Source organism: Alligator mississippiensis, chromosome 1, assembly GCF_030867095.1.
Source record: "Alligator mississippiensis isolate rAllMis1 chromosome 1, rAllMis1, whole genome shotgun sequence".
Classification (NCBI taxonomy): domain Eukaryota; kingdom Metazoa; phylum Chordata; order Crocodylia; family Alligatoridae; genus Alligator; species Alligator mississippiensis.
Genome location: NC_081824.1, coordinates 450,629,761 through 450,650,172, shown reverse-complemented (window position 1 = coordinate 450,650,172; position 20,412 = coordinate 450,629,761). Strand labels below are relative to the sequence as shown.

General features: G+C 49.7%; 1 long non-coding RNA gene and 1 other non-coding gene across 2 annotated transcripts; one reads left to right on the top strand and one right to left on the bottom strand.

Annotated features, from left to right (window-relative positions):
• The first annotated feature begins 31 nt into the window (after positions 1-31).
• Positions 32-11,401, top strand: LOC132248461 (uncharacterized). Its single transcript, XR_009459656.1, has 2 exons — positions 32-260; positions 5,814-11,401. It is a non-coding gene; the product is annotated as an uncharacterized LOC132248461 (long non-coding RNA).
• Positions 11,402-17,103: 5,702 nt separating this feature from the next.
• Positions 17,104-17,290, bottom strand: LOC132247932 (U2 spliceosomal RNA). The gene has a single exon (XR_009459322.1). It is a non-coding gene; the product is annotated as a U2 spliceosomal RNA (small nuclear RNA).
• Positions 17,291-20,412: the final 3,122 nt, after the last annotated feature.

Below are 20,412 nucleotides of genomic sequence, written 5' to 3'. Positions count from 1 at the left end.
TTGGGGTGGCTTTAATAGCTAGGAAGGAGAAAGGGCTGGGCTTGTGTTATGACTGGAAGAGCCCTGGTTTTGCTTGTTAAAGCTGAAGGATTGGGCTTTGGTTTTTTGTTTGTTTTGTCTTTGTTTGAGGAAGGCTTGGAATGGGTGATGTGTTAAGGAGCTGGAAAGTCCTTTGACTATGCTTCAGGCCAGGCCTGGTTGCAAGGGCCTTACTAGTTTGCAGATCTTCAGAGCCAGGTGGACAGTGTCTCTGCTTACTGGTATGTAGCTCTTCCAATATTTGTCTCATTTACTTTGCTTGTGTGAATTGTGGATGAGTAGAGCCCCTTGTTTCTTACTACCTAAGTAGCTGTTAATGTGATGCTATCTAGATGCTCTTCTATTCCCTCTTGCTAGTTTTTTTTTCCCCCCCTCCCCCCTGAGTATGCTGTGACTACTTACTTATCTCCTCCTTGAAAGAAGGAGACCTGTTCTATAATTATGGTCTGCTTTATCCTGGTATGATATGTTTTGAACTTGTGTTGAAACCTGTCTCCTTAAAATAGGTCAGGACAACTGTCGGTATCTGAAATAGTTTGTACAGTATCAAGGAAGTTTTGAAACTTGATCTGGTGATGGAGATGGTGTCAGAATTGGTTAGAGCACTTGTGTAACATGATGTTCAAAGCCCTGGAAGCTGAACTAAATCCTTTGCTCTGTGCAGATACCCTGTGTCTGTTTGATCTAGTCAGACTTGAATTTTCTGTGCCTCCACTTGCTCTTCATGTTAATACATAACCATATGCCCTGAAAAAACTTCATTCCTGAGCTTTTAAAGACAAGGTTCTTTGGATAGATGTGCTATCTTTTACTTGACCTATTAAGTAGTTGGGGGGGGGGGGGGGCAGGGGAGAGAGGCTCCTATGCATGCAAGAAAGCCAGTTAATGACCATGTAAAATGAGGAGGCAGTGGATGAGAGAGGTAGTATGTGGGGAAAAGGGAATGAATATAACTGATAAGTACTGGGCAGGTACCTGGGGAGTCGGATGTTAGGGAAGTTATAAATACAGGCACAAGACATCTGACACATTAGTCCAGGCCTTTTTGATTCAGTAAGTTGATGAAGTGAAGCTTTATAGGCCTGTCTGTGAAAAGGGCTTTGTCAATTCCTTCTGCAGATCAGAGCTGAGAGGCTGGGGGGAGAGAGGTTTTATTGTGTGACACGTGCTCCCACAGGGAACGGAGTGTTCTTGTCTGAGATCTTCAGTGTGCATTCGTTCTGCTGTGCGGTTGTTGTTTGGTCTCCCACCTATTTTCCATCAGGGCGTTTGGTGCAGTGGATGAGATGTATAATGTTTCTGGAGGTGCAGGTGCAAAATCCTGGGATAGCGATGGCTCTGAGCTTCTGAAGGGGAGTTGAGACGCATGGCTGGAAGGTGGATTAGATGCACCTGAGCAATGACCTCCTGAGCAGCTAGATGCTATTCAGAGCTGAAGAACTGCAAACGGGCTGAAGAGCTGTACAGTCTGGGATGTTTAGAGGACCAATCAGGAAAGCTTGGTGTCAGCCCAAATGCTAAAGGGGCTCAAACTGATACTGCATTATCTTGTACTGCTGAACTGTTCCAGGAAGTTCAGCCCATTAGCTGACTGGTGTGTGCACCTGGATGCTTGTGATTTACCTTGGTGTTTCCCAGCCTTTTCCTACCCAAGGCACACTTAAATTAATAAACATTTTCCGTGGCACATCTGTTGAGGCATTCCCCATCCTCGTACTGATTGTAGCAATTGCCATGGCAAAATTCTGCAGTACACCTGCCTGTTTATTTCTGATAGCACATTGGCTGGGAAACACTTGTCTAGGTATTTGCTGTTCCCATGGCCAGCTATACCAATTCTTATTGTTGATTTGATCCTGCACTAGGTATCCACCAGGCACTAGTGGCTGCAGTTGAGGGAGTGGGTAAATTGAAAGCTTCCAGTCCCAGCAGCACCAAGTCTGAATCCTCTCCTTATGACTGCCCTGCAGTTAAAAACCCTGCAAGGGCTGTAGCTAGCTTGCTCCCTGTCATGCTGAACAGTCTTGAGCGGATTCCTAAAGTAAAGCAATTAAATGCCTAATCATTATGATTGGGAGACTGGTTATGAAGTGTCACCTGTGAGCTAGAATGGAACAAAGCACAGCAATGTAACCTGAAAAGCTGCAGGAATGTGACTTTTCAGCCCCCCCCCTGCTGACCTTGAAAGCACCACATTAGGAAATACGAAGCAGGGTATGCAGATGTGAAGCATGGCTGCTACTTCACAGGTTGGAAACCTACTGTCTAGGGCAAGCCAAGTGGGGACTAAGACTCTTTTGGAAGTCAGGGCTAGAGGGCCTGGGGCTTCTCTGCAGGACAGTACTACCACAGAAGTCCCTGCTACAGGGCTTCAAAACTTGTGAAGGAAGGGTGGAAGAACTGAAGCATGAAAGTATGCAGCTTGCTTGAAAGGCTGAGATGACCTAGAGCTGCATGTTTGAGGTGGGAGGGGAGGTGCTGCTTGCTGGTGTTCTGCTCTGTGGCTTTGGTTTCATTTGTTTTGGGCTCTTCCTGTTCCCTCATGTTGCACAAGTTGCTAGTTTTGTGCCCCTGGAGGCTAATCCAATTTACCTCAAAGAGAGAGTCATACACTCAGGCTGGGTCCAACTCCATTTTATTGTTTGCGCAAACAGATCGACAGTGGAGCTCAATGCTCAAAGCAAAGTCGACCCCGAGCTGTGCCCGAGGTTTCATTTTTATAGCTAACCTGAACAAAAGATTCCAACGTGATTGGTTATATTTTTCTGCAAAGTTGACTACGTGCGTAGTCCTAAAACGGAACTGCGGCAAAAAGACCTGCCGCATGCGCAGTCCCAACCTACGTGCCCCTTAGTAACCTTGTGTTTTGGTGTAACTCTAGGATAATGAGCAAGTATGATGATTACAAAATTTAGGTGTTCTAACAAGAAGCTTTGAACCTTATCACAAAGCGAGCGTTGCCTGGACTGGTTCTTATTATGACACTGCTTATCTACTGCAGGAGGAGAAAAAGCAGCCCCCACACAAGGCCGGAAGGCCTTATGCAAGCTGCACAAGAGATCATGAGACACTTTTACCACACTTGGGTTAAGGCTGCTGATATTCCCCTAAAAACTTTTGAATCTCTAAATGCCTCTTAAAAATGGAAAGCTTGGTATTGGTTAACACTTGCTATCTGCAATGCCAATCTCTGTTACTAGCTCACAAGGTTACAGCAGATGAGGAATCCAGGTTTTCTTAAGCCCTCCCTTGCAATTCTGAAACTAAGAGAAGAAACCCAAAATCCACATTTGTTTGCCTGCAGGAATAAGCTAGGGAGCAGTCTCCTATAACATCAGCATGCAACAAAGATCCTCCCCCTTCAATTTTGACATGGCTGTCATTCACTCTCTGCAAAGTATTGTGAGCAGTGTAAACATGAAGAAGATTTATTTCTGTACCCATCTGCATATTGTGGACCAGAAAATATGAAAATCAACTTCCTCCTTACTCACTTTTATATTGCTCCACATAACCTGCCAATGAGTGACTGAGAACCAGGTCTTGCACCACAGCAGCAACAGTACCAGAAAGCAAAAAGGTCGTGGGCCAATGTGAAACCCAAATAGTCTCTTAGCTCTTCCTGCTTTTGAACTAGGATAAAGTCTGTGGGTGGGTATGAGGGAGATGGGTGCATTGGTAGTAATGGCTATGTAGGAGTTCAAATTGTTTGTAAGGTATGTAAAGGGAAGCTTAGGATAGATGCTATGTTGCTATATATGTGGAGAGGGAGAAATGTATTTTTCCAAGAAACTCAAACTGGGCCCATTGCCTCCTCCCTTGGAGGAGCCCCTAATTATCATGCCCATGTCTGGAGCTGCATGCTATCTTGCCAATGTGTCCACACAGTCTGCCCCTAAATGCAGATCTAGGGTCTGGGGTTGTCTGGGGACTCGCCCTGTATGGTCTCACACATCCATAGTCTTTCCCCACCCACCATGCCCACACCCCATACAACTTCCTGCACCCCACCACACATGCCCACTTCCCAACCAAGCTCCCCACACACCTGCTTGCCCCCACATGCCGTATAGAAGGGAAAGGTGGTATTTTGAGCTATAATGCAAACGCTGCCTGGCAGAGGTGGATGGGTGGATTTGATTCTCCAAGTAGGGATGCTGCTTGTCGGATACCTTTGGGATACCAGGGATAGCTTAGTCTCTGTCTGTGGAGCACAGAAGCCAGTTGGCCTAGTGTAAGGAGGAGGGGGGGGGATGTGTGGGGGGAGGGGGAAGTCCTGTCCCCACATGCCTCATGGTCAGGGTCTCTGAAGGAAAGGGTTTGGGAGAGTTGTTTGTTTTTTTTCCTAGAGAAGGGACTTGCAAGGCCATGAGCATCTGCAGGATGAGGGTTGGTCACTAGCACGAGGGGACTTTGGGGGGCAGGAGGCCCCATAGGGAGGAAGGATTGGGGCACTGCAGGTATAGAGAGGTGTGCAGGTGCTGGGGGGTGAGGTTGGGAGGCAGGAGAAGTGTTTGGGTGGATGAAAAGGGGTTGTGGGCAGGGGGGCAGCCAGGGGATATGAGGAGCTACAATGAGGTTTGAATGCTTGGGAGGGCTCAGTGAGCTGGGGGTGGGCAGTGAGGAGTCGGGAGAGCTGGGATATGGTGGGATGCATATGTGCAGGATATAGTGGATTTATGGGATGGAGAGAAGGCAGGGCAGGACTTGGAGGAGTGAGAGGGGATGGTGGGTGGAAGAGGCAAGGGGCACTGCAGGTGGCAGGGCAGTGCAGAAAGGGCAGAGGGAGGCATTTTGGGGCCCTGCAGAGGGTCTCGGGGATGCGTATGTGGGAGTGTAGAGAGCTGCTCCGTCTGTGGCCAGGCTGGGTTGGACCCATAGCATATTAGCAAGGCTTTTAGTTTCTTTATCATTTGTAGAAACAGTCATTGTGTTATGGAGCGACGTGGCAGCCCCTCCTCCCCCTCCCCTGCCACCTTTCCAGATCTTACAACTGCCCCTGGGGCCCAGTGAAACCAAGTACCTAGCAGCTCTTTTCAAAGGAGAGGTGTATTTCAGGGCACCTTATGAAATACCTGCCTTGAATTCCTCTCCTTCTATACTGTTCACAGCATATTTTGCTTTAAAATGTACATTGTCATGAAATGAAAGTGCGACGTGCTGCCAAGTGTGTAAACGGCAACACCACTAAAGTGGTGCAAAAGGGCAATTAAGCCACTTTTGAAGGCTAGTTTTGGCATGTGTACAAGCACCCTAGAGCACTGCATTTATTGTCCAGGAGTAGGTAGTTTGGTACATGTGCAAAATCTTGTGAAAACATGTAATGCTTTTTCTCTATGGCGGGGGAGGACTATACACGTACTCCTTGAAGAAAGATACAATTTTCTGTAACATATTAATAATATATGTACTATAACGTATTGATTGTAAAACACCTGTACACACATGCCCATAGTGGTGCTACAGTGAGCCCAAAACAGAAATCCTGTGTCTGGGCAACGTCCATCTGCATCTGAACTTTGCATCTGTATTGTTCATGTATTGAAAGCCTGGGCATTGCTCTGCTGGTTGGGACGATTCAGATCTTGGATACAAAACAGACTTGACTGCTTCTGGCCATGGCCAGTGAAGTGAGTCCTTTGTGGCCACTAAAACCTGTAGTATATTTGGCTTCATAGGCATAAGGTTCCTTTGCTTCATGCATTCATAAGGCTGTAACAACCACCTTAACACTACTGACACACTTGTCTCTTTTTCTCTCTTTCCATCTCCAGCAGTTCAGGCCTGACTTCAAGCTGCGAGGCTAAAGTGGGAGTTGCAGAATAGGCTTTTGAAGCTGGGTGAAGAGACCTGGGAAGTCTGCAGTCTGCTGGAGGCTGGAAACTTCATGGAACAGACTGACCAAAGAATTGTCAGCTGTTGCTTAACTAAGGCAGTGGAAGATGGACAGCCATCCCAGGTGCCTTTGTAACAAGAGACCAGAGTCGCATGCAACTGCTCTTCTCTCCAGCAGTGGGCCAGCCACCTGTTCCCCAAACCTTGGGACTTGTCAGGCTGTGAAGAGATGAGCCTGCAGCCCTTCAGGGATCAGGACTTCTTTTGCAGGCTTGGACAAAGACTTAAGGTACAGTCATGGTTCCCATAATTGCCACCCCTCAGTTGAGAAAAGGAGCAGGTGACCTGTTCAGTCTGATGCCTTATTGTTACATGCCAAAGCAAGAGAACTCATGCTTGTTGCAGTGCATGTCCAGCAAACCACAAGAGCACAACAAATTCTCACTTGCACCAACTGGGGAAACTTAGGAGGGAGGTAGCACGCACTGGCAGCAGCTGACTTAGAATCTGGGAAGTTCTCGAACTTTCCCTTGTAGTCTGTGCCCTGTGTTTAGAGACAGCTTGTTCCAGTACCATCGCAAAGGCTGTGACCTGTTTTTATTGACATTGCTTGGTTTCCCTGGAACCTCTTGGAACTGAAGCAAAGCAGTTTTTGTATGGATTGTGAAGGTGTCAGTTAGGTGGGGTTTTCACCTTTCTGTGCAAGATGCAGAACCCTCCCTTCCAGAACTGTATCTTTCCCCACACCATCGTGGAACGCTGCTGCTGCTGTTGCCTGCACCTATTGTGTGTTCTTCTCGCCTCTGACTTATGGTCTATGCTGACAAAGCTGCTAGAATTATGGAAAAGAAAAAAGCTTTGTTGCAAGGAACTGGACACGTGGGTAGATACATTTTCCTCTAACAGATGCATCTGGTTAGATCAGTTGCTGTTACTAAGGCTTTCAAGCCAAAGGCATGATGCTGTGTATTGGGATGGTCTACTTAAGTATGCCATCATTTAGGCCATTTGCTCTATTTGCTTTGGCTTAGTTGGATGAGTTGACTTATTCCTTTCCTTGACTGATGAAACAACGCTAATATCTGTAAGGCTCACTTGGTCTCACAAACAGTTTGGACGCCTCCTGCTTGAGCCATGCTATTGTAGTATGGCATAAGAATTGCAAATGGCCATGATGGGCCCGAAGGGAGGATTACCATATGGAGTTAGCAAGAACACCTTATCACTTGGAGACTAACTGGCTATTTATATAAAATAGGTGGTGGGGTACTACAGCTGTTGCCTTCAGCTACTATTAACACGTTCCGAGAGACAACTCCTTGTTCCTCGTCTAGCGCGTTACTGTTGGCCTCAACCAAGAGACTTCCTTCTTTTTTTTCCAGGCTATGGCTTGGTAGTGTGTAGATTATGCTGCTCTAGATTAGCATAAGCACATAGTATCCCCAATACCAACTTGTGCAAGGTCCACTGTCTGCACCTGTCATTGTGTGGCTCCAGTTACTGACCACAGCTCTGGCCTGCACATCAGCAACCAGCTCTGGGATCCAGAAACTAGACTGTTCAGTCTTCCCTAAGGCCATGAGATCTGGTGGGTCCCAGGTTATCCTGCACAGTCCCTGCAGGAGAGACTGCCTACTATGGTGGTGTCCTCAATGGTGAAGGCTGCTGCCTGTCAATGTGATCTACAGACCTGCCTCAGGGACCCTTGCTGCCAGTTACCCTCAAGCTGTCTGCCAAGCTAAGCTTATTGCTGGAAGAGGTGGAGGTTAGAGCAGGACATGGACTACAGCTCCAGACCAAGACCGCACTGAGTCCAGCTAACGAAGTGGGACCCAGACGGCCTTGTGCTGATGTCTCTGGCCACCTGATGGAAGTTCTGGCTGCATGGCCAAGTCCTGGAAGAAGGTAATGACCTGGCTCATCCACAAAAACAGTGAGCCTGACCATGTGCATCCCTGAAGGGCCCATCACCCTTTGCTCCACCATATTTAAATGTAAACAATATGCTGGGCCACAACACAGCTCAGATCATGGACTGGGCAGTGAATGGGTGGATTGTAGCCTGAACCAGAAAGCTTTCATGTCCAGCGAGGGCTGTTGAATGCACCTTGGCTGCTGATGACCCACGACAGCACCCAGACAGCAAGGTGTCCACGTGGAGATCAGTGCAGGCCTCTGGCTCAGTGCCTTAGCCATGCGTCTTCCAGGAGCTGGGATATCAGGCCAGATGTCCACACATGGTCCCCAAGGCCTACAACAGCTACACTGTCACTTCCTGATCATAATGGTGAAATGCTGTTCCGAACTTGAAATGAGGCTGCCTCCCAAGTCCCACCATTGGAGGCTTACCAAGGGCTCAGGACCAAAAGCTAAACCTCCTGGCTTCTGAGGGTGACTTGATGAACTCCAGTCAGCTGCCTCACAGCTGTTGTCCAGCACCTTCAGAACAGAGCTTTTGTTCCCCTCCAGTCCAAGGTGCCCATATACATCATCACCTCTGGAAAGAGAAACTTATGGCCCCCGGTAACAGGATCCCGGGTGAGCCCATGAGATACATGAAGGGTAGTGAGGCTTACCTCAGCCTTGGCTCAGACATGGATCACTGTGCAAATGGATGTGGGAGAAAATCATGCTGGGGACCAATTAGGATGCCTACCAATTGGACTAATCTGTAGGTACCCTGGAAGAAGATGCAGGGAGTACCTTGTCTCTGGCTGCAGCTTTTGGCCCTGTTCCATCTCAACAGCAGCTTCCAGTTCCAGTGCTGACCCCCTGATACCCCCAGTCCCTAGGAAACCAGTTTGGACTGCCCTCCATGCTTCAAGTATCCAATCATTAGGCCAGACCACCAATGCCTCGGTCCCAACTTTTCACCTGGACCAGTCTTTTTGGAGCTGTGGGGCAGGACCCAAAGTAGAAATACAAACTCCGTTCTGCCCGAGAATCCCTGCAAGCCCTCCAACCCCCTGAATCCCAAGAAATGATGGCCCATCTCCAGCAGGCAGTTCAGCAGCTCCAGGCACTGTTTGAACAGCTAGAGGGGAAAAACCAGAGCTGTTGGACTGCCTGGAAGGGGCACAGGCTAAAGCTGGAGCCTGGCAAATGCTGAGCAAAACCATCCCCAAGAGATGAAGCAACAATTGAGCCTCGGCTGGGGCCCTGCTGTCAGAAGACTGCTGCTGCTAGCACAAGTCCCACTCCCAGTGCACTTGAGCCAGATCCAAAGAAGTGTTTTGGGATTCCTGGATCAGTGTTGCCTGCTCTTTCCACTGTGCCCCATCATCTGTTCCACAGACCAGGCCAAGATGGGACTAATGGTTGGCCTGCTTGAAGGGAGAAGTCCTGACCTGGGCTTCCTTGCTCCTTGAGGGCTTCAGTCTTTCAAATGTCCATCCAAGCCTTACAAGGAAGAAGTCCCATAGGCACCTGCTCACCCCTTGCAGTTCATCTCTGCCAAAATAGCCCCCTAAAATCTTCAGCATGGCAGCCAGCTAAAGCCCACAGTTGCTCAGGTCAGTGGTAGGCCCCTGGCCTCAAGTGGAATGAGGTGATTGAAGTTGTGGCAATTCTGCCAGAGGCTTAGTGAGGAGCTGAAGGATGAACTTGTTCCTGTTGAGTCCCCTGCTTGCTTGGGGCCCTTGACTGAGCTCTTTGTGGATCTACCACTGCCTTCCAGAGGAGTGTGTGGAAAAGATGGCCATGAGAGGGGACCCCACACCACAATCCCAGGTCTCCTGGTGCCCCAGGAAGATCTACTGCTCTAGAAATCCAGGGAACTGTATCTGTGGGAGACCTAGAAGAACCAGCTGTGAGCTTTGGGCCTCTGCTAGTCTTGTGGAGCACAAGGACCTTGCCCATGCCATGTGGTTAGCAGTACAGCTGGCAGTCCTTGTGGGCTTGGGTGCTATGGACAACTTAATGGACAAGTGTTTCTGCAAAGAGAGGTGCATTTTTAAAGGGTTGATTTGAAAGGGAGGGAGTGAAGACAAGGGTGGAAAGTGGCACAGGAGTGGTCATGCTTTTATTTATATTTTAGATGGTGCCCAAGATGTTTTACCCTTGGGCTTTACTGACCACTTCATGCTAAAAGGGGTGGTGGGTATGGAGAAATGTTGTGTAATGATGGGTCTTCTAGAAATACAAATACGTGGTTGGAGGAGTGTAGGGGCTGTAGAGAGCTCTTGTAAGGGGTGGCGGGCACTGTAAATCTGTGTTAAGAATATGTGGGAATGGTGGCGCACAGTGCTGATGTCTCAGCAGTATGTGCATAGTGCTGAAGGAAAGGAACTGAGCAGTTTGTCATGAGAGCGGGTGGTAGAGGATGAGGTCAAGGAGGGAGAGCTTGAGGTGAAGTTGTGCTCCAGTGCCTCTTAATGCCTGTGGAGTGGGGCAGGGCATTCGGGACTGACCTGGATGTCATCAAGAGGGCCACAGGAAAGGCTTGGTTTGTTTTATTCATGTCCCGTGAACAGAGGGCTGGTCTTGCTACTGTTGGATAGGCGTAAGGACTTGGCTGTTAAAAGGGCGCAGCAGTACACTAGACTGCTGAGGGAAGTTGTGGAGCCTTCATCACTGGGGGTGTTGAAAAAGAGGTCGGGTAAACATTGATCAGGAATGATCTAGGAGTAACTGTGCCTATGCTTTACTCTGCTTGTGTCTCATGAGGCAACCAGTGAAGCCCAGAAGCATGAAGCTGGGAAAGACTCTTTTCTTTGTCCTTTGCTGTGTGTTGTGGTAGGCATATTCCTTCCTCAGGAGCGCTGAGCGACTGTCACCAAGGCTGGAGACTGCCAATACTCCTTCCTCAAGTAAAACCTGTAGGTTCCTGGCTAGAGGGACTTGCCCCTTTGCTCAGGGTCAAGCTGGTCACCCAGTTTGAGGTCAGGAAGAAGTTTTACCCCTTGGTCAGATGGGTACAGATTGTGGGGATGAGTGCCTTCTTGTAGCAGAGGCATGGACCTCTTCCTTGTGTGCCATTCAGCATCTTTTAACAACCCTTGCAGAAGGAGGACATGGGTTACTATTGCCACAGGCGAAGCAAAAGGACATCTTGGGGTCGTATGATTTGTGGGTGTGTGACAATGCGATTGGTTTAGTTCTAGTAGTAATATGGTACTGTGGGTAGAGATGACTCTGCCTTGGGCAGGGGCTGGACTAGAGGACCTCTTGTGGTCCCTGCCAGCTCTGTCTTTCCGTCTTTTGAGGAAGAAGTGGTACCCTGATCAGAATGCCCCTGTGGAGAAGGGGATGATCATTGGAAGCCATGCAAAGATTTCACCATGGGATGTTGAGAGGAGGGATGTGGGCATGGTAATGCAGCCATCTTAATGGTGATCCCTACTGTGCCTTCAGGTTATTCCTGCTGCCTCGCTATTCGCTGCTCTTTGCCTTAATGCTCTTTCTAATGACATGCCCCGTGACTTGTTTCTTGCTAGAGGATGTTTTGATCTTCATGTAGGCTGTACAGCACGCTTTCTGCCTTCTATTTTTTTATTAAGGAAATATTAAATATTTCTTTATCTCTCCACACCACCTCCTTTTGTCAATATCTCACAATAAACCATATCATACATGAATCAATAATGCATGACACAACCATGGGAACTTCCTGTCTCCTTTCTCCATCACAATTTCTTCACAATTGGATCACCAGATTCTCCTCTGACATAATCAGCAATGCAATCCATGACAATAAATTTTGCGCTCTCATACAGGTTCTTGGGACACTTTCAACATTTATAATGCATCCTGATATTTTACACAGTCTTTCCCTGTGGTCTCGTATTTCCCTTCTTTTTATTTGCCTTTACCACATTTTCCACACGTCTTTATTTATAGCATACACAACTCGTTTTTGTTTCAGTATTACTGTTTTCCTCACTTGGTTTTCACCTTCCCTGATTCCCGACGCATTTCCTTTCCCTACTTCCCGATGCTTTTTCTTTCCCTCCTCTCTCTCCCTTCTTTTCTTCCCCTACCATTACCCTATCCCGGCGGGCTGGAATAATTCCTGCCACCGAACGCCTTGCCGTGCCCTACTCCCTTTGCCCTTTTCTCCCTTTCCCTTCATTTAGTCTTTAATATCATAATATCCCAGCTGTACGCATTCCCTTTGTGTAAAGCATACCCCCTTCCCTACCAACAAGCACCTCACTTTCCATAATGCCACCCTCATCCCCATCAAAATCACCCGTACTTCCCATTGCCTTGTTTCACTGGTCCATACACTGCGGTCTCATAGGACACCCCCTGTGCCCACCCTATCACCTTTAGAAACTTCCCTACTCTTCCCCATACCCTTCTTGCAGACGTGCACTCCCAAAAACCATTTTCTTCCTTTGTACAGAACTCCCCCGGGCTTTCTGCCGATCTCACCAGCCTCTATCGGTGTAGTACTTCTCGGACTGATAGCACCCGCCTAACTACACATCACGCTATTTCCCTGTGAAACCCTTTCCACCTTGTGTCTTCTATTCCCCTCCACACCTCTCTCACCTGTTCCCATGCCAAATTCCCCACATCCGTTAACCCATCTTCCTCCCTAATTGCATTGAAAATTACCCTCGCCTTTTGTAATCCTTCCATCCCGTTTTTACCAAACCCTTTGCTCTGACAAATGCCGCCAGCCTATCCGTGTGCTGTGATGGTTTCCCTGCCCACATGCCTGTCCACCTTTCTCCAAATATCCCCCACGCCCTCAAAACTCTACCTCCCCAGTACTTTACCCATTTCCCCACTATTCCTTCCCCTCTCTGTGCCTCCCTGTCTTAATGCTTCCACCCTGTGCCCATATATGAACGTTTCCACCTCTGGAAAACCCCATCCCCCTAGCTCCCCCGCTTTATAAAGCTCCCTACGTGCTACCCTCTCTCCCTTACTTCCCCAGAAACACACACAATTCCCTTTGTATCCTCCTCGCTTGCCTCCACGATGGAGGGTATACCCACCCTATGAACAGCAGGATCGGTAAGATCACAGACTTGATTAGCTTTACCTTCCCTGTCTTAGACAAACCTCTCCCTCCCCATATTCCCAGCACCTTTTTTCCTCATCCTATCCTATGCTTCTGGAAGAATAGCATGTCCTTTACCTTTTTACTATGCTCTTAATCTCCTCCCATTTACCTCCATCTCGGCAAACTTCTCATGTTCCACAATATGAAATGCATTCCCCTGTCTTACTTCCCCAAGTGTCCTTCCCCCTCATACCTCCATTTCTTCTCAACCCCCACCCTCCACATCCCTGTTGCTTAAGCCTAGCTTACAATAGCTGACAGGCTATTAGAAAAGCTGCCCCCACCCCAACTCTCCTCCTGATTTCACTTACACCATTTGTCAGTCTTGCTTCTTCCCCTATATCTTTTCCCTTCTCACTCCTCTTCTCTTGTTCTTCCCGTTTTTGCTTTGGTATCCCCACTTTCACTCTTTGGTTGGTTGCATGATGTTTCCAGCAAAGGCTTTCCCTGCCCAACAGAATTTCCAAATAGTTACTTACACCAATTAACCCCATGCCCCTTGCACTTCCTGTCACTTTTTTTCTCCTGCCTCCCTCTCCTCTACTGTGGCTGTCCATTGCTCTACAACAATTTCTACAGTTGACGTGGCCAGCTTCTCTACTTCCTCAAATAAATTCATCTTTGTCCTGAGCTCCAATACTCTCCCACCCATCTTCCTTCCCATACTAAATGTTTCCATCCTCTGAAGGGATACCAGGGACTCGCTGTCCCCTTCCATCTTCTCTCCCTCCTGTTCTGACATTTCCTTCTTATGAGTGGGGGCACTCTTCAAAATTGTGCCCCTCCTCCCAACATGTTTTTGCACATTACTTCAGCCTTGCATACCCTTGCCCTACACCCCATCCCACTGCATCAGCAACTTGTTGTCCATTGACAATATGTTTCAATGGGCCCTGGTCCATTATATTTACTACGTCTCTTTGGTTGACCAAAATAATAGATATATTCCCTATGGGGACCCAAACAGAAGCTGGAAGGAAGATGTTTGATTCCTCAATGATCTCTCGCCACTCCAGCTCTCCGTGAACCGGTCCATATTTTGTTCTTATTGAAAGCTCTGTCCACCCAAAGGACTCTCTTTTTCCTTTAGCCTCCAGACAATGTTGGATGTCCTCCAGTTCAATTACATCATTGAAGGTTCTTAAAACAGCCCTCTTTCATGGGAGTCTGCTCTGGCTTGAAAGCGCAGTTCTGTTAATTGTCTCTTCCATGCTAATTCCCCTGCATGCCTCTCCCAAAAGACACTATATGCCTTCCTTTCCCTAAAACATTCTGTCCCAGATGCAATAATTTTCATGTCCCACCAAGATGCTTACAGGTTTTCTTTTATTAATAAGGTAACAAATTTAAAATGCCCAACCTCAACCAAACTTTCCACCTTGCAACACAAAACCCAGCAGAACCATCTCCAGATTTAGAAGCATCTACAACCCTTTATCATTCAGCCACAGATACCTTGCACAACCTGGTTCCATGTCACCTTACACATTGGTAAATCATATACCCAACATGTTAAAGATTTCTGTTATCTGTAACACAATTAACAAAAGTGTGTGTGTGTGTGTGTATTTACAACTGGCTTATCTTCATCCCCACTGCTTCACCTCTTACACATCCCTTATCATAATTGTCATCCCTCGACACCACACTTGCTGCCCCCCCCCCCCCCCCAATCTTCTTATCCAATCCCCTGTAGGGGCAAACTATTCTTCCCAATTCACATTTTGCCATACTCACTGCTTCAGTTGCCCTTCCTTTCCCATATATCCCCATGCCTAATAATACCCCAGCTGCAAACATTCCTTAACCATAAAAACAGCCCCTTACTTGCTAATAAATGCCACCTTTTACCTACTATCCCCTTCCAAACCTCTCACCTATGCCCTTGATCGATCCCCTACATCCATCACCTTGTCACTTCTCCCTGCTTATTACTTTAAATACTGGTTTTGCATTGTCCCACCCTTCTGGGCCTAGCTTCTTTAGTCCCTCTGCCCTTTATTTAAAAAAAAAAAAAAAAAAAAAAACCATCCTAGCATAATGTATCATTTCTTTGTCTTTCTTTTTCAGCCTGTAAATCCATCCATCTCATTGCCAACAACCGTAACCCCTAAACAACTGCTCTCCCCAGTCTCAACAATTTCCCCAATAACCCTTCTCCCTTTTCACTTCCCTTAGTCACAGCCACCACATGCACTTACAGAAAAAGCTCTATTTTGAGTAACCCCAGCCCCCCAATTCACCAGTTTTTTACAAATCTCCCCCTTGCCATCCTCTCCCCTCCCCCCCACACAAAAAAATGCCAACTTCTCTTTAAAATGTATTGCACTTGCAACCATGAAGGAGGGTGAATCCTCCCTGTAAACAAAATAATAGGCAGCAGCACCTGCTTGCCCAATTCCACCTTCCCCCACCCCCAAAATAATCGCCTTGTACCCCACAATCCCACCACCTTCTGTATCCGTGCCCCCAACTCCTCCCACACTCTCTTCCTTTTCCCCTTCATCTCAAAATGTACCCCCAACCCTTTTTTAAATGATTCCCCAGCACCTGTAACCCATGTCTCTCAATGCCTCCCTGTCACTCCCTACATGTCCCAAGACTCTCTCCACTGACCTTCTACCCCAAACTACTATAGTGACATCATCCATATACAACAAATCTTCACTTCTTCTTCCACCCCCTTCTTCCCCTATCCCTTCTAATGCACTGAGCCACTGGCTTCATTCCACAAATAACCACCCCTGACCCCAATTCAATTATCCTTCCTTCCCCCTTACCCAGCTCCATAGATGTGCGCGTCTCCCATTGATTCTTTCATATCACTTTCACACTCATTCTCAGATTCCACCTCCTCCCTCCCCTTCCCTGCTTTCCCCATTTTTGCTGTATTTGTGTATGAGGTCTGGCAATCCCAAGGGATATATCCTTCCTCCTTGCACATGATGCATGTTATTTTTGTTAGACAAGTATTAGCCTTTTTCCCCACACCCAAAGCAAACAGTCCTAGAACAAAAAAACATCAAGTGCCCCCTCGCTTACTACGTAGTTTGGGCTGTCCAAAATAACCCTGGGGTGACCCAAAAGAAATTACTGAAGGAAGGTGATAAATCCCATCCATGTCTCACCTGTGCATGAAAAATTACCTATGCCTTCCATGACCCCATCCAAATCCTATAACTATTGAATACCAGGGTTTGGACTCCATCTTTGCTGGGAGTTCCCATGATGAGCTTGCTGGTCTTGACCTACCCTGGGGTTCCCACCACCTCTTGCTCCCATGGCCTGCTCCCCTCAGGTACCTGACCTTTTCAAAGCACTGCAGTCCTGTGGGTCTCTGCTCCATTGATCACCCTCATGTCTGGCCCGGATCTTGCTCTGCTGTCTTCTCCTGTTCTGCCATCCTCCTGGGTCCCTCTTGGGCAAGCCAGGAAACAGCTGGGTTTCACCCCGGCTGCCCTGATATGAGCCTTCAAGATTAGCTGCCCAGGGCCAGAGGTGGATCAGGGCCAGGGGCCGAGGGGGCCTGATGAGTGAGGTCAGGTCAGAGAGGACCAGGGCTGAGGGTAAGATGAGGCCTGGCCATGGCAGGGGCTGAAGGCTCTCTGGATGGGGCTGTGGTTGGGTGGCAGTCCCACAGTGCCTGGTTCCCCTGCAGGAAAGCCACAGTCAGTCAGTGGCCCTGTGGGTGGCATTGCAGGTGTGTGGTGGGGTGGGGCGTTGTAGGGCACAGTTGCATTTCTGGGGGGAGGCTTCCTGGCAGGCAGGCAACCAGTGAGGTGCTGCCTGTTCCCTCATTCCTGCCAGTCACATGCTTGCTCGCTCTTGGGGTTGGCTATTTGTGTATTGGTTTGGCTTTCCCCCACCTTGCTCCTCTTGCTTTGGCTGGTGCTGGTGATTTCTAATGCTCGATGAAGGCAGCGTCTTGTCTTGGGCGGCTTTCCTGGAGAGGCTGGGGGGTAGGGAGGGAGGCCACTGTACTTGTTGGCAACAGGGCCTGCCCCAGCCTGCCATCTGCCAGACTGGCAGGGAGGTGAGTGTGCACCCATGCATTGGCCTAAGCCCCTTCCAGCCTCCCTGTGAACTGGCTGGCCCCAATTTGCATAGGGCCTGACCCCCCCCCCCCCCCTTCCCCCAGTGGTGACCCAGGAGTAGTGACTCGGGGCCCAGGCCTGTGCTGCTCTTGGATCTGAGTGGGGAGTTCCCCTAGTAGGGGAGCAGGCATCTGGCTCAGCAGCACTGCAATACTAGGCTGATACCTGGAGTGGTTGAAGCAAACCTGGAGGCCCTCTCCCTGTGCCAAGAATGCTTTTAATCCATCAGTGTTCCCATCAAGGATGTTATCAGTAATTAAACTGATAAGAACAGATTTGAATTTTATTAGTGGATGTTAAGAGTTATGAACCAAAAAGATGACAAAGCCAGTAAGGAAATATAGACCGCCTGAGGGAGGGACTAACAAAAGAGGGTTGGGGGATGAGGAGGGGAATTCAACTAGGTTTCAAAAAATATGATGTTATCCAACTAAGCCAGGGGGTGGGGACAGGGGAGGCAGGGGGGTTGCAACACCAAGACAGAGGAGAGATGCACACAAATCTGTACAATGGTCTGTAATGGAGAGAGTAAGCTGAAGACCGTTTCTTCAGTCCATATCTAGAGTCTCATTGCAGGGTTCCTCTTCTGGTGGACCGGGGTGGTCCATTTTTGAACCTTCTGCTCAAAGTCTATCAGTTGCAGCACCAGGTTCAGGTGGTCCCCTGAGTCCAGTCCAGTGGCAGTCGGTCTGGGGGGTCGGAGTACTGGTGATAGCGCGTGATGTGCTCCACGTAGATGTCGTGGGACCAGTGGATCACGTCTGATGCCATGAGGCAGGGCATCAGTTTGGCATAGGGGTGGGAGATGCAGCAGGCACGCAGGACGATCTCATTGCTGGGATCCCAGGGTCTGAGCGTTGCCACAGTGACCACATGGACTGTGCTGTCATAGCCACGGCCTCTCAAGATGTTGGCCAGCGGGGCGTACTTCTCCTGCTTGTGAGCCCGGACATTGGTGAAGGCTTGGTGCCAGTTCTTGAAGGGGATGATTACGTCCATGATCGTGCCCTTCTTGGCCTCTTCGCTCATGCTCATTGTCGGGTCACATCTGGCTCTCAGGCCAGGACAGTGCGGTTCACAGAAATCTCCCCCGCTGTGGCTGGGATGGCCCTCACCAGGTGGTCCTAGACAGTGTTGTGGTGGAGCTGCCAGGCTCTGGCACGCAGCTTGCAGCTGCACAGCACGTGGGGGAGGGTCTCCGCTGTGTAGCCGCATCACCGGCATCTCTTGTCCCAGTGGCCGAAGTGGACAGCCCCATTCAGAGGCAGGCAGTTGAGGCGGGCGCGGTACAGGAAGTGCCAGTCTGCAAAGTGCATGACACTCCTGCTGGGTATCAAGTCATTGCTGGAGTCCCACTTCAAGGTGATGTCAAAGACCTTACCCTGGTTGGGTTTGGCCTTCAGGTCACCAGCTTACTTGTTTTGGTTGGGGTCCTTCAGGAACCGCTCCAGGAAGGTCCTCATGCAGGGTGTCACTGTGATGCGGTCGGCATGCAGGGCTGGTTCCAGGGAGACTCTTGGCACTCCTTGGTCCAGATCCAGGAGCAGCCAATGTGTTTCTGAAGGCAGCATGTAGTGTTGTGGGCTCGGCTCCACGGTGGTGCAAAGTCCTTGCTGTCTCTGCTGAACTCGCCCTCCAGCGGGCCACTGAGGAAGGTCGCCAAGTTGCATCCAGTTGGCTGTCTCGGGATCCTCTGTGGGTGATCTCCTCAAGGGTGCTGGCAGCAATGACATTTTACCATGGCATCTGGGCAGGTCAGGAGGCAAATGGCATAGGTGACCACCACCATGTTGCAGAGGTCTCCCATGAGGGGGATGCTGTCACCTCCCTGCCAGTAGGGGATGTGCAGGACCTCGTTGCTGGCCTTCTAGTGGCAGGTGCAGTTGCTTCTTGAGCAGCCACTGGATCTTGGCATCCGCTTTCTTGAGGAGGGTCTTGAGGACCGCCGAGCCTCTCGGGATGAATACGACGTGGGGAATGAGGAAGACGTTCCCTGCTGGCCCCCTGGCAGAAGATAAGTGCTGTGATGAGTCCAGCTTGCAGGCATCCTGCACAATCCCATTGATGGCATCTTGTGGTATCTGCTTGGACCAGTGCCTGGTGGGCGTCTCTAGGTGGCAGTAGGTCTTACTATCACGCAGGTGCCTCATCTCTGTCCTGAGCTCTGTCCTGATCCTGGCCCTGGACTGTGAGGCTGGAGTCCAGGATGCGGCTCTTCTGCCTGCTGTCCATGTGCAGGGACGTGCACTTGGTGACACTGAAGCGCAGGCCCATCCACTTGGCCGCCTTGGACGTCACTTCCAGCATTTGCTGCAGCTGGGTGGCATCAGGGATGAGGAGAATGAGACCATTGGTGTTGGTCAGGACACTCAACTTCTGGCCATACAGGTGGAGCCTGCTGGGGCAGGCTGTGGCTCAAAGGAGCAGTTCCATGGCTAAGCTGGGGCTGAGGGGGCAGTCCTGTCTCACCCCCAACTGGATGAGGATCTCCGTGGTCTCTATGTCAGTGGCACGGAAAGTCGTGGTGCATCCATGGCAGAGCTCTCGCACCACGATGATGCCACCCAGTAGGCCCAGCTCACGGAGGGTGCTGAAGATGTGGCGGTGGGACATGGAGCCTAAGGCATTGGGCATGTCCAGCCACACCACCGCACACTGCTTCCTGGTCCTCTGGGCATTGTCCACTTCGATGGTTGCAGAATGTGGGGCGGCGGCTTCTGCTGCGGGGTAGAAGACCCTGCTGAAGTAGTTGAACAGAGTCTCTGGGGGGACCTGGCAGAAAGCTGACGGTCCCTCCAGGATCTCTCTCAGTGCCTTGGGATGGTTGGTCCAGTAGAGCTTCTGGAGCTAGGAGGCTGGTGCCGGGTCACAGCACTGTCACCTGGGTTGCCTCTGTGATCTTCGGGTGGCTCTGGGATCTTCAGTGGGCCAGTGGCGTTGGGTGGCCCTGGGGGTCCGGGAGGAGGACTTTCTGGTTCGCGCATCACGTCTGGTCGGGGATCCCTGGGCTTAGACCTGTGTGGTGGCCTCTCCATCAGGGGATCCATTGGACCAGACCTTCAGGGGGTTGTTAGCAGGGTGGCTGGTCTTTGCATTGTGGCTTGAGTCTGACGGGCAGTGGCAGCGTGCCAGGTCTTCTCTTGGCTCCGTGGCCTTCGTATTCCTTGTGGTGCTTCTTCAGGAGCTTCAGGGTCTCGTACTCGGTGCCACAGAGGGTGCAAAAGAATGCTAGGCAGAGCTGGTGGAAGCGACGTAGGTGTTATTGCATGTCGTTGTGTGACCTGTGTTGTCTTTGTGGGTGGCAGGTTGGGCATGACAGCTTCTCAGGGAGGGGGAAGAGGAGGAATATGAGCACTGCCCTGTCTGCACCTCCCCCTGGGTCATCTGTAGGGGTATCTAGTGTTGGGGGTTCGGGGCTCCTCCACCAGG